The sequence below is a fragment of the Vicugna pacos genome, chromosome 11 (genome assembly GCF_048564905.1).
Source record: "Vicugna pacos chromosome 11, VicPac4, whole genome shotgun sequence".
NCBI classification, from domain to species: domain Eukaryota; kingdom Metazoa; phylum Chordata; class Mammalia; order Artiodactyla; family Camelidae; genus Vicugna; species Vicugna pacos.
Genome location: NC_132997.1, coordinates 77,540,397 through 77,554,208, shown reverse-complemented (window position 1 = coordinate 77,554,208; position 13,812 = coordinate 77,540,397). Strand labels below are relative to the sequence as shown.

General features: G+C 35.0%; 1 protein-coding gene and 1 non-coding gene across 13 annotated transcripts in view; both read right to left on the bottom strand.

The window, feature by feature from the left end:
* Window positions 1-13,812, bottom strand: part of BTRC (beta-transducin repeat containing E3 ubiquitin protein ligase) — a 150,420-nt gene that overhangs the window by 24,691 nt on the left and 111,917 nt on the right. The gene's annotated exons all lie outside the window — the stretch shown is intronic.
* Window positions 11,149-11,221, bottom strand: TRNAI-AAU (transfer RNA isoleucine (anticodon AAU)). Its single transcript has one exon. It is a non-coding gene; the product is annotated as a tRNA-Ile (tRNA).

The following is a 13,812-nucleotide window of genomic DNA, read 5'->3' as shown; positions in this document are numbered from 1 at the left end:
TGACAGTAAGTACTGAAAATGAGGGAAATATGCAATTTTATGATTTGGCATGCTACATTATGTCTGTATGACGTAGCTCACTCTGTTACTCTACTAGCAATTGTATGTTTGTGAACAGCAATTTATGGAAAACCAAAGAAATACCATGGTATGTTGGTAAATCAGGAACACTGCTGGACGACTAGGCAACCATTTCCAAAAGTTCACAAGAAAACATTACTTGGAGATATACAGATGAAAACCAAAAGCTGAAAGCATGTTAAGTTATTACTAACAAGCAAAAAAGCTAATTTCGTTTTTCTTGTATACACCAGTTACTGGACATTTATACAATCACTTATTCACAAATTATTTTTTAATGGTCAAGTAAGAAATCCTCCATGCAAAGAAAAGCCAATGAATAATTTGAGACTCTAGTACCTTTGGAGATAAAGCTTAAATAACATTAATGCTCAATATACCCTTTTCCTTCCCCCTAAAAATCCCATCTCTGCTGTCATCAAAATTATATGCCATAAAGTTTTTTATATTATTTGGTTCATTCAGTAAATATTAACTGTGCATCTATAATGTGCCAAACACTGTTCTAGGTGCTAGGAATACAACACCGAACAAAAATAACATAGTCTCCATCATGAGTAACTTGTATTGTAGTATGTATAGCAAGTTAAAAACATTACCAAATAAACAGAAAATATACCGTAGATGGTATTTTGAAGAAAAATAAAGCAGGATAAGGGGACAGAAAAATAAATGTATGTTGTTGTAACAGGAAAAATTCTAAGATAGACCCCCAAGAAATTCTTGGCCCTTGGTGTACAAACATTTTTCTCTCAGTTATTCAAACAAACATGTAGGTACTGCTGTGACTTAATTAGGGTCTCAAATCAGGGACTTTAGGATAGGGAGATTACTGCAGTGGGTCTGACCTAAAGAAATGAGCCCTTTAAAAGCGGAGGATTGTTGTTGTTTTTTTAAATAACCTGTAATGGAAAAGAATCTGATAAAGAATATATATATATCCTTTATACATATATATATACACACACACATACATACACACACACACACACACATATATATCACTTCGCTGCACACCTGAAACTAACACAACATTGTAAATCAATTATGCCTTAGTTAAAAAAAAGACAATTAGAAATAGGCTAGAGATATGAAAAGATATTTACTGAAGAGGATATACAAATGACCAACAAAAAACACGGAAAGATCTTCATCATCACTAGCCATTAAGATCATGGTAAGGTAGCACTACACACTTATTAGAAGAATTAAAAGAAAATATAGTGACAATGCCAAATGCTGAGCAGGAATAGAGGAACAAGATCTTTCACATATTGCTGTGCTAATGTGAAATGGTACAACCATTCTGGAAAACAGTTTAGCAGTTAATTTTTTAAAAAGCTAAACATATACTTACCATACTAACCAGCTGTTGTACTACTGGAATGTTTATTCCAGAGAAAAGAAAACTTATGTCTATACCAAATCCTGTACATGATTGTTCACAAAACTTTATGTGTAACAGTCAAAACTGGAAACAAGCAAAATATCTTACAGTAAGTTAATGTTAAACAAACAGTACAAACAAACTGGGGTGGATCTCAAAAGGCATTATGTTGAATGAAAAAAAGTCAATCTCAAAAGGTCATATACTGTATGATTACATTTATATAGCATTCCTGAAATGGCAAAATTATTGAAAAGAGACATTTTATTTCACCAGATAAATCCAAAACATTACCATTTCTACATGTAATCAATTAAAATTTTTATTGAGATGTTTTATGTTCTTTTTAAAGGATCACTGCTATGTGGAGAACAGATTGTAGGAGACAAGAATGCAATCAGGAGATTGCAGTAGTCCATGAAAGAGACAACAGTCTTTTGGACTAGTGTGGTAGTTGTAGACAAGCTGAGAAATAATTGGGATTCAATGTATATTTTTTTGGGGGGGTGGGGTCCTTGATTAAAAAAATTTTTTTTAAGTTTTATCTTTAAATTTTGTTGTTTAATGGAGGTCCTGAGGATTGAACCGAGGACCTGGTGCATGCTAATCATGCACTTTACCACTGAACTATACCCACCCCCCTCAATGTATATTTTGAAGGCAGAGCCAACTGAATTTGCTGATAGATGGGATACAGAGTATGAGGGGGAAAAGGGGAGACAAGGACCACACTCAAGTCTGAAGCTGGAGAACACTAGGAGAAGATTCAGAAATCAACAGAAATTTGCTAATCTGAAGAAAGTTGATTTTCTTTAGGAGATAACCACAAAGTTGTAGGTACAACTGGTTACTTTTCAGAGTAATTTGATGGATCTTTAGCATATTTGCTTGAGGCAATTCCAATGTGCAAGAAGACCCTTGTTACTATGAAGTTTAAACCTGCCTAGGCATAATGAATATGCCATAAACCTGTATCAAATTTGGATAATCAACTTCTGCTATTAAAGACACAGACTTGCCTTAACTTCTAAACATTAACTCCTACATGTAGGCCGTCTTACAAATGATTCCAGATACACAGGTGAAAGCATATTTCCAAGAATAGCATTAGCCATTCTATTTACACAGAAGGAGCAAACACTGCAAACAGCAAGCCCAGGTGCATACAGAGTTGGATGCTTTCTAGCATAAATGTCACTGTTGTCTGTGATATAAGACCAAAAATGATTAATAAGAACCTTGTTGGACATGGGCCTTGGGGGACTTCGGGGTTGCTTTTTGTGTAGGTTATGTGTTTGCATCTCAGAAAAGAAAAACTTGTGAAATGTGGAGTAAGGTTTTGAGAGCTAACAAATAGGGGGTTTACAAGCTTAACCAAATGCCACTTCTCATCCTAACAACCAAAACCTCACTCCATCATCTTTTATACATTTATCTTTTGTCTTTTAAAAGGTGGAAATGGTCTAAAGTTGGATGCCACCCAGAGTACTGCATTCTGGCTAAAGACAGAAATGCCAGTAACAGATTAATAATCAGCAAGGTAATGAAATAATGAAATTATTCTGTTTATTTTATACTTTAAGCAAACCAGATGTTTCTATAATCATAGGGAATCATGTCTGATCAGTGACTATCAGACTATTAACAGACAAAAATGCCTAAGGATTTCACAAATTTGATTATCCCATTGCAGGAGCTATAAAGTTCGGTCAAGATTTTCTTACACTTTCACTGATCTAATCATAAACGAGCCCTAAAACATTGGCTATTAAAGATAAAGTATAACCTGAGAGTTCATGTATTTGTCAACCATTTGCCAACGGTACTACATTCTAATCACTACCCTTCAAAACAGAGTATTTCTGTGTGAGGTAGAGACACACTTCACATCCATCATCACTTCAAATCAGTTACTCTTAACCATTATACCATACTGCACTGTTTTAAGAGCCTTGGTCCTAGAGTAGAAAGACCTGGTTTCAAATTTTAGCTCCTTAATTTACCAGGTGTATTACATGGAATAAATAACTCAATATTTTTCTGAGTCTGTTTCTTTCATCTGTAAAATGGGGATAATTATAGGATCTATTTCATTGGGTTTTTGTGAGGGTCAAATAAAATAATCTAAAACAAACATGCTTAGCTCACCACCTGGTACCCAGTAAAGTATTCAATAAATCATCACTCTTAATGAATTTATGACACAGATGGAGTTGGGCTTTCTCTTTTTCAAAATACATCCTTCTTTATCAGTATGTAATTTTTTTTTGTATTTCAATTTTCACTGAAGTATAATATACATAAAAGTGCATAATCTTAAGTGTACAGCTTTTTTTTGGGTCACTAGCTTCCCAGGGGTAACCACTACACTCATTTCATTTTTAAAAATACACATTTTTTAAAAACTGCCTATACAATTTACAGCAGCATTAAGGGAAAAAAAAAACATGTAACACTTAGGAATGATTTTAACAGCGTATGTGTAATACCTGTAGACTAAAAACTATAAAACACTGCTGAGGGAAAATTGAAAAGGCTTAAATAAATAAATAAATAAATAAATAAAATTAGACTCGATATTGTTAAGATGTTCATTCTTTCCAACTGAAATATAGAGTCAATACAATATCAATCAAAATCCTAGCAGGTAAATGGACAACCTGATTCTAAAATTTGTACAGAAATGCAGGGAACCTAAACTTCAGCCAAAACAATCTTGAAAAATAAAAACAAAACTCACACTACTGAATTTCAAGACTTACAATAAAGCAATAGTAATCAAGATAGTATGGCTTTGGTGTAAGGACAAAATATATACAGATCAATGAACAGAACTGAGAATCCACAAACAGACTCACACACATATAGCCAGTTGATTTTTGAGAAAGGTGCCAACATAATTTAATAGGGAAAGGATAGTCTTTTTCAACAAATGATGCTGAAACAACGGGATATCCATATGGGAAACAGAAAAAATGAACCATGGTCTTTACTTTAGATCTTATGAAAAAATTAACATAAGTTGATTCTGGATTTATATATAGGAGCTGAACTTCTAAAAGAAAACAGAAAACCTTGGTGTTCTTGGGATAGGCAAACATTTTATAAACAGGGCACAAAAGTACAAAAGAGAACTTTTTAAAAGAAAAAATTGATAAATTAGCATGTGGCAAAAATTTAAACTTCTGGTTTCTAAAAGAAAGTTACAGAAATAAAAACACAAACCACAAACTGGGAAAAAATATTTGTAACATATATATCTGACAAAGGATTTATATCTAGGATGTATTTTTAAAAAAAAGTCTTAGAACCTGGTAAGAAAAGAAAGCAAATAACTTTTTTTTTCAATGGCCTTTAAAAGGCCTGAACAGACACTTCATAAAAAAGATTCACGGATGGGATAACCAATACACATAAAAAGATGTTCAATATCATTAATCACTAGGGAAATGCAATTTAAGATCACAATGTGACACTACTACATAGCTACTAGAATGGCTAGTTAAAAAGACTGACCATACCAAGTTTTGGCAAGAATGAGGAGCAACTGGGTCTTTCATATGTTACTGGCAATAATGTTTAACAGCACAAACACTGTAGAAAATAAGTCGACAGTTTCTTATAGTGCGTGTGTGTGTGTTTTTCATCATATGACCCAGCAATTCCACTCCTAGGCATTTACCTCTCCCTACAAATGAAAACAAATATTTCCACACAAAAACTTGTACATAAATGTTCATAACTGCTTTATTCATTCATAACAGTCCCAAACTAAAAGAATCTCAATGCCTATTAAGAGTTGAAGTGATAAAATTATGATATATCTGTACAAACGAATGTACTCAGTAATAAAAGGAACGGACTGCAGATACACAAAATGACAAGGATGAATCTCAAAAACATGCTGAATGAAAAAGAGGCCTGATACAAAAGATATATACTTTATGATTCTACTTATATGAAACTGAGAACAACAAAAATAATTTATAATGATAAAAACAGATCAACGGTTGCCTGGGGTTGGATGTGGGGATGAGACTGACTGGGTAAGGGCACCAGTGATGTTTCTGGGGTAGTGAAAATGTTCTATAGCTCGACTGTTATATGGGTTCATGTATTTGCCAAAATTCATCGAACTGTATACTTAAAACGGGTGTATTTTATTGTATGTAAAATACATCTTAATAAAATTGATTTTTAAAAACTTCTAAGGATCGGCTGTTTCTCAGGATAAATGCCACTGTAGTGTTAACTTCGTATGTAACTAAGATACTATATTTGTAGAGAACTCTGGAGTTAAAGGTCTTTGTTATCAAGTCTGTTCCCTGTATCATTCTCCCATACAGATTTTTCTACTAATGTCTAAAGTAAATGCAGCAAAATTTCTATTTGGGAACCTTAGAAAATTCACAAGGGTACAGTGAAAAAGTTCAATTATTAAAAAATCAGAAGGCTGTATATTACAGTGTGTGGGAGAGAGGGTAATGGTTACTTGTGGCAATAGAATTGATTTGGCTTTCCCAGCAAAAGCCTGATGACTCAACCACTACTGTTCAGATGTCCAGGAAAGCTGACAAACAACCTCAGTTTAATGGTAACACTAACTTTCTGCCACCCCTGCACATCTCTTCTGCTTTTCTGTTTACAATGAACAGTTATCTCCAAAAGAAAGAAAGAAAGAAGCTGTGAGGTGACAGTACACAAAATGAAAAGACGTAAGTATTTATACAACTGTCCTCAGCTTAGTCTTCAAAGGCTAAGGGCTAACATTTCCCGCCTTGAAAATATATTAAAGCATCACTTTCAAAACTACCATGAATTTCTCTGGAGCTGCTGCCTAGGCCAGGACGGAAAAATATACACTTGCAGACACCAATTAGTCTAACCACAACCACATAATAGTAAGTGTGATGACTTTGCTAACTGTACTGTGTGTAGACTAGAAGATACAGTATGGACTGGGTGAACTTGATGGTGAGATGACAGGTATTTTTAGTTTGCATGTAGACCCTGCTTTAATCACAAGGAAGGGCACAGTAAGCAGAGAAAGAAAAAAGTTCCAGATATAGGACACCACTTGGAATTGGGGGTACAAAGACTAGATAAAGAGAGTAATATTTATGACTAGAGAGATGCAAATGATATTTAAGGATTCTGTTTGGCCTTAAGAAGGGCTTTGAGAAAAGATCCTGGTATTGAAACCCATGGTGGGGGAAAGGGGATATAATTAAGATGATGAATGAATGTACAAATAAAGTGGGCACAAGTTGTGCTGGGGATAAGGCTGTAGTCTAAGAAAAACAGGACAAGAATTTTGATGAGGGCTGGAACTTTGGAGTTATCAATCAACCAGTAGCCATTTACTGAGTGACTAGTCTGTGCTGAGCACTCTTCTAGAGGCTAAGGAAACTGTGGTGAACAGGCAGACAAAGTTTCTTTACCTTCCCTGGCGAGGAGCGGAAGGAGAATGTGTAATATATATTTTAATCTCAGAAACCAGTAAGTATTGTGAAGAAAACAAAATAAGGTAATATATTTTAGGACATGAACAGTACAAGCCTACTTTAACTGAGGCGGTTATGAAATGATGCTGGAGTGGGTAACATTTGAGCTGAGATCTGAAAGATGCGAGTCAAGCCTTCTGAACATCTTGGAGAAAAGCCTCCCAGAAAAAAAGGAAGAGCAAGTCAAAGGTGTGTTAAAGTGAAAGAACAAAAGGCGGCTGGTATGACTGGGGCAAAATGAATGAGGGGGAAAGTGGTGGGAAATAAGGTTAGTGAGGTGGCCTGGGGCCAGATCACATAAGGCCTTTTGGGTCACAGTAAGGAGTTTGGATTTCATCTTAAGAGTAAAGGAGAGTCCCTAAAGGTTTTGAGGTAGTTAAATATGGCATCATCTGATTTATGCTTCAGAAATACTTACATGTGGTGCCACACAGAGAATGAGGAGGAAGGGAATCTGGGGAAGTAGGGAGGGGATAACAAGAGCAAATTGCAAGAGCAGAGGAAGGAAGATCAATAATTAGAGCTGATATAATAATCCAGGCAATAAGTGATTATGGCTAAGGTTAGGAGAGGCAGACTAGGAAGTGCTTAGAAGAAAAGGCATTTTACGCTCAAAAGAGAGGAATGAGAAGAAAAATCTGGTACATTAACCTGGATAGGGATAGGGATAAAATCAGGGTTCTTGCTCCTTGTAGCCAGGAGAAACAAGGCAAAACATTCAAGAGTTTTGCAGGGGAAAGGGGGGATTGTGTTGTTGTTGTTAAACGTCTATACTATTCTCTATTGGTTATTGCCAGGCTTTAGTTAAATAAGAATCCAAAAACATTGATTTTAAAGTTATTTTTCCTACTATTTTCCCTTGATTTCTTTGTAAAAGTATCTCCAAGAAAAAAAAAAAAAAGCAAACACTGTTTTGGTTAAATTTCTTTAAGAAGAAATGATATTGTCTACATTTTGGTTAGAACTGAAAGAAATATGTAAGCACACCTAAGGGATGGAGATGGTGACAGCAGGGAGATCCAGAATAGTTCTAGAACTCACAAAAGGCTAGGTTAGAAAAGAAAAAGGAACCCAGAAGGTTCAATAGAGTCCACTGGCACTTAAGCATCTTTTAACCAGGGAGTTTCAAGAGAAACTGAAATAATTTGGCCATAAAATTGAACATGCAGAGTAAAAAGTAATGCTCAAAAGTGGGATGATAACTTTAAACATTTCCAGTTATCATTTTTTTAAAAAACCTTCATAACTTTCAGTGATCAAAGAGAGAGTCCATTCCCTTTTTTGAGGGTAAGAGTGCAAATGAAAAAAAATGGTGGCTGTACATACAGAATGGAACAGACATTCCAACAGAAGTAAACATCACATTTTCTCAGTAGGATTATTGCATTAATATTTTAACAGCTTCTCCTAAATATGATTACATATTAGGTGAACTCATAAATATGTCAGATCTGATTAGTGAACATGGAAGACAGGAAGGAGCAAATTTGTCAGCAGAAAGAAAGTTCACATTATGAATTTCACTGATTTCTAAAAGCCAAAAAGAAAAGGCTTGCAACCATTGCAATTCTTTTAAATAAAACTCACCAGGAAATGAACTCACAAATGCCCCAATATATATGATTATTTAAAGACTGGACCCTTGGCAATCTTTTGTTTCCTATTTACTGATTACAGGAAAAGCCACATAAAAAATCCACCAAAATCAAAACAAAGCCATTTTTATTATTTCTGGATTTTTGAGGTAAAGGAATAGAATAGTCACTAAACATTTTTAGGTTTCAAAACCGGGGCTCTTGTTTCTGTAGTAGGTTCCTTCATACAACTTTATAGCTTCCAGGGTGATAGATTCTTTTGTTCTAAACCAAGAAACTCTCAGCAGTTTAATTTATTGCTGCATTATTATAGCTACTAACTACACACACCTCCAAGGCTGGTAAACCCACTGATGTAGACAGTGCCACCTTAAAAGGATTTTTGGATGGGTCATTGTGATGGGGGAAAAAAAAGACATAATGTTTAATTATAAGAAATGATTGAAATAGGCACAGACATACCCTGGGTGCCTCCGCACTGCAGCAAGCTCTAAACTTGTTATCGTTAATGGTTTAAATTTCACTGTGCTAATCATTTCAGGACACAAGCCTTTCTTGATAATCTAATGAATTATTCCAACATCCTTCAGCAAAAAAAAAAAAAAAAAAAACACAAAACAAAAAAAACCCCTCCATGACAGCACTAATTGCAAGACGTTTTCCCAGTGCTTATGTAAAATATGACAGAGCAGCAGCTTAGGGAACTGCAGAAAACTGCTTCTAATTTCCACTGAGAAACTGACAAACACCTCTCTTTCATCTCTCCCAGCTCTCAAGTAAGATTTAACTTTCTCATTTAGTTAATTACCGAGTGAGGATCATCATTTCCCCGGATCGGAGCGGCACAGAGCCTTTATCGTGTTAACTTGTGAACTTGATCGATGGCTGCTGCTAAAACTTAATAACTTCACCCCCTGGCAAATTGTAAGATAAATATAATAGGAGAAACTCTGACAGTAAAAACCTGCCAGAAATGAGCGCTGTGTTTATGTTTCTTTGCAGGCAGCGAAAAAACAACCGACAGCTTATTACTGGTTGCGTGTTACTTATATTTAAAAGACTCCAGGCAGTTAACTTTCCATATACTGTTAAAACTTTGCTCACAAGATGGGGAAAAATGAGAAAAAGCACTAGTGATGTAGACTTGGGGAAATGAGGGAAGAAGGGGAAAAGGGAGGATGGGGAGAAGAGCAAGAGAACAAATATATTGTGTAAACTCTTTTTAAATGTCGTGTTTATCATATAAAATGTCCAACCAGCACACACAGGCATACAATTCTTTTTTAAAAAAATAGTAATTCTGGACTTCTAAGACATTGTATGAACCATATCTATGAGCAAAGCAAGATAATTTTACTCACTCAAATTTTTTCAATGACTGTAACTCCATGCCTAAAGAATCCAATTAACTGTAGAATTCCTAGAGCTTTCAAAAACCCCTGCAGCTAGAAAACCATTCACTAACTACACCATTTAACCCTTTGTGAAACAAGTACACTATAGCTAGGAAATGCATAAGTTTGTCTAGGACACTTCATCTAGTCTTAAATTCACCTTCCACACCCAAGCTAGCCAACTAAGAAGGAAATAATCTGGAATTTTTTCTTTTGGTCAAACATGAATCCAGACTTGGAATTTTAACATTTAACTCTTAGAGAGTTGGTACCATGGACTAGTACGACATGAACTTTATGCCTTTTATAACCAATAGTACCAAGGATAATAGACAAAGTATAACAATAATAGAGTGGCTGCTCACCAATGTCAGTCCCCTCTATTCCCCAAGACTGGTAATAGGACCTAAAACAAATCTGTATATAAACTGCTAAGCCAGAAAGAGAAAGAAAAATACCATATGATATCATTTATATGTGGAATCTATTAAAAAAAAAAAGAACTTATTTATAAAACAGAAACACACTCACAGACATAGAAAACAAACTTATGGTTACCAAGGGGGGAAGGAGGTGGGAAGGGATAAATTGGGAGTTTGAGATTTGCAGATACTAGCTAATATATATAAAATAGATAAACAACAAGCTTATAATGTATAGCACAGGGAACTATATTCATTATCTTTTAGTAACTTATGGTGAAAAAGAATATGAAAATAAATGTATGTATGTTCATATATGACTGAATCATTATGCTGTACACCAGAAATTGACACATTGTAAACTGACTATACTTCAACTAAAAAAAATATAGATATACAAATATTAAATAAAATAAATTGCTAAGTCTGTTACACTGACCACCCTCATCGTATAGAAATATTACAAAAAACAAAGTATGAACTAAATTTTAGGGAGGGTAGAGAAAGGCAGAAAAGGACTTAGAGTTTAAGCCTAATTTGTGAGTTTGTATTTAACATCCATTACCTGCTACGTTAGCACCAACAGCTAAAGGCTTCATGCTGTAGTCAAAGGGGCCACCATTTTGAAAGTTGAAAGGATGTAGATAACTGAACAACAAAATTCATATTCACTAGAGGATCAAATCTAATTCCTCATTTAAAAATTTTTTTTTAATTCTTTTTCTTGGCAGGGAGGTAATTAGTCTTTTTTGTTTGTTTGTTTAATGGAGGTACTGGGGATTGAACCCAGGACCTCATTCATATTAAGCATACACTTTACCACTGAGCTATACTCTCCCCCACCCAATTCTTCATTTTATTTTGTTTTCACTTTCTTTAAATAAGAATTATTGGGGCCAAGCAAAGAAAGATGAATGGATTTTTTTAAAAAACAGCATTTATAATAGACAAACTTAAGAAAATCTGAAAAATACAGAAGCATGAAGATCATGAAAATTGCCCATAATTTCCACCAACAACAAATGAACAATGTTCACATTTTGGTGGGTATGTATCTTTCTGATCTTAAAAAAATTATTAGTCAATTATTTGATGTGGGGGAGGGTGTTTCTGTGTCATCTAGAGGATTCTTTGTCTATAACATCAAATTAATAAGAGAAGGCAAAATTTATCCCTTGCCTAACACCTTAGAGAAGTCAAGATCTGATCCTGGAGGATACAGAAGTACAAGTGACTATGACTATAGAAAGAAGGGGAGAGGAGGAAGAGGAAGAGAGAGAAGGGAGGGAGTGAGGAAGAGGGAGAAAAAAGGGAAGGGGAGATGAGAGACAGCAAGGAGAAGAGGAGAGAAATGATGAAAGTGGGGATGGGGGAAAGGAGAGAGTGGGTAGGACAGAAATGGGAGAGATGGGAAGGATAAGCAAGGATAGAACAGATGGCAAAGGAAAAAGAGAGGCTAGGAGGGGCTAGCAAAGAGAAAGAGGGAGAAATGGATGGCGAGAGTTAAGGGTGACGTTGAGAGAGATGAGGGAGAAAGGAATAAATATAACCAAATGCAAAAAGGACCTAGTTTTACCAAGCTCACCTGCTCCAAGAAAAGCAATATGCCCGTTGGATAAAAAGGTCCTCTCACACACAATAAACAATAAGCATCAAGAGGGAGAGAAGATGAAAAACTATTTTTCTAATGTTTCAGGCAGAGTAATAAAGTTTAATTGTCTGGAATCTGGTTGCTTTTGTAAACTTCCTCAGACCAGGTTGCTCATCTGGATTTTAAATAATGTTAATATTACCAAAATAAAATTTCTGTTGTGGAGAAAGTTTAAACTAAGGGTCTTCTTCTCAACTTCCCCCTCACATCCTCCCTTTATTTTAGCATCAGAAAGTTAAGTTCCACCAGTAAATAATGGAATGATGGAGGTACTGGCTGCCAGAGGAAAATACAGACACATACTTAAAATGCAATTAAAAAGTACATGGGAATTATATAGTCAGTTTTAAATAAAGAAGAAAAAACTACCCTCCTCCTCTATGTGCTCTAATCCTTGTATTTTTAGGTCCAATAAAAAGGTATCAATGACTTGGCAAAACTTGCTTCTGAAGAAAGCCTTTGAGAAGCTGTATCTAAAACCTGGATTAGGAAAATACAAGGTTTTTTGGGATAGTATCACAAGAAGCCAACTCAGCTTCCTAGAAGAAATTCAACTCTTTCCAAATGCTTGTTAATGCATGTTAAATGCAGCAAGAAATAATCCTATGAGGCAGCAACACAGGCCTCTCTTAGCTGCAGTGAATGAAGTAAATGACTTGTAACTTCTGGAAGTCTTGGTTATCTGCAGGTAAAACTTTAATAACCCTTGTAGCATCAAGGGACTAAAGACATTTCTCTCTGGAATACTTGGGTAATTGTCTTCTTAATTTATCCAGGAAAAGCTTAGTTTGGATGCAGCATCTGGGTTTTTTTGGTTGTTTTGTTTTGTTTTTAGCAGAGGTGATCAAAACAACTTACTCAAATTCACATTAGTAGAGTTCAGACTAAATTTCGAAATGCAGTTGTTACATAAAGTACAGAGTTTTTCTAAAACGAAATTTTGGGCCTTCTGCTTTTTAATGACAATGAAACTTTAAGTCAATGACTAAGACTAAATGTAGGAGACCAGGACTGCTTTGCATAAAAGGATAAAGACATTTCTGATAGCCAAAAGTGGTTTACAAGAGACCACAAGCACCACACCACAAGCAGGTTCAAATATCCTTCAGCAGGAGTTTATGTTAATGTAATACAATATCATAAAAAATAATACCATGATTTGGCACTGATTCTATCCCAGCTCTACCACTTACTTGATGTGTGGCCTTGGCTAAGTTACTCAACCTCTCTGCACTTCAGATTCCTCATCTGTAAAATGGTGATTCTTACAGTACTTAGCTGAAGGGGTTAATGTTAGGATATAAATAACACATATGTAAGGACATTTAGAAGAGTGCTTGGCACATAGTAAAGGCATTAGCTGTCATTATGCTTTTAACTAGAAAGCACTGCAATGTATATAATTGCTGATTAAAATTAGCTTAATAGTTTTATTAAATATAATCTTCTTTGCTTTTACAATAATTCATGCCCAGAAACCTTCACTTTCAAACTAAATTTTAAACTTTCAAGGCCAGAGATTATGACATAAGCCCTTTAGATATGTACCATAAGCCCTACATAGATATGTTAGCAGTAGCTCAAAAAATATTAGGTAAACTGAAGTTTTAATCCAAACTAATGTAAGGAGTGGATATTGCTTTTTGGGAGTACAGTGGTAAACTGCTTTGTGGTATAAACATATTTGGAGACCCTTTCTCTTATCAACAGGATGCCAGTGTCACTACATTGACACTCTGTCCATAAATACTCAAACTTGGTAACTTTTAATCTACTGT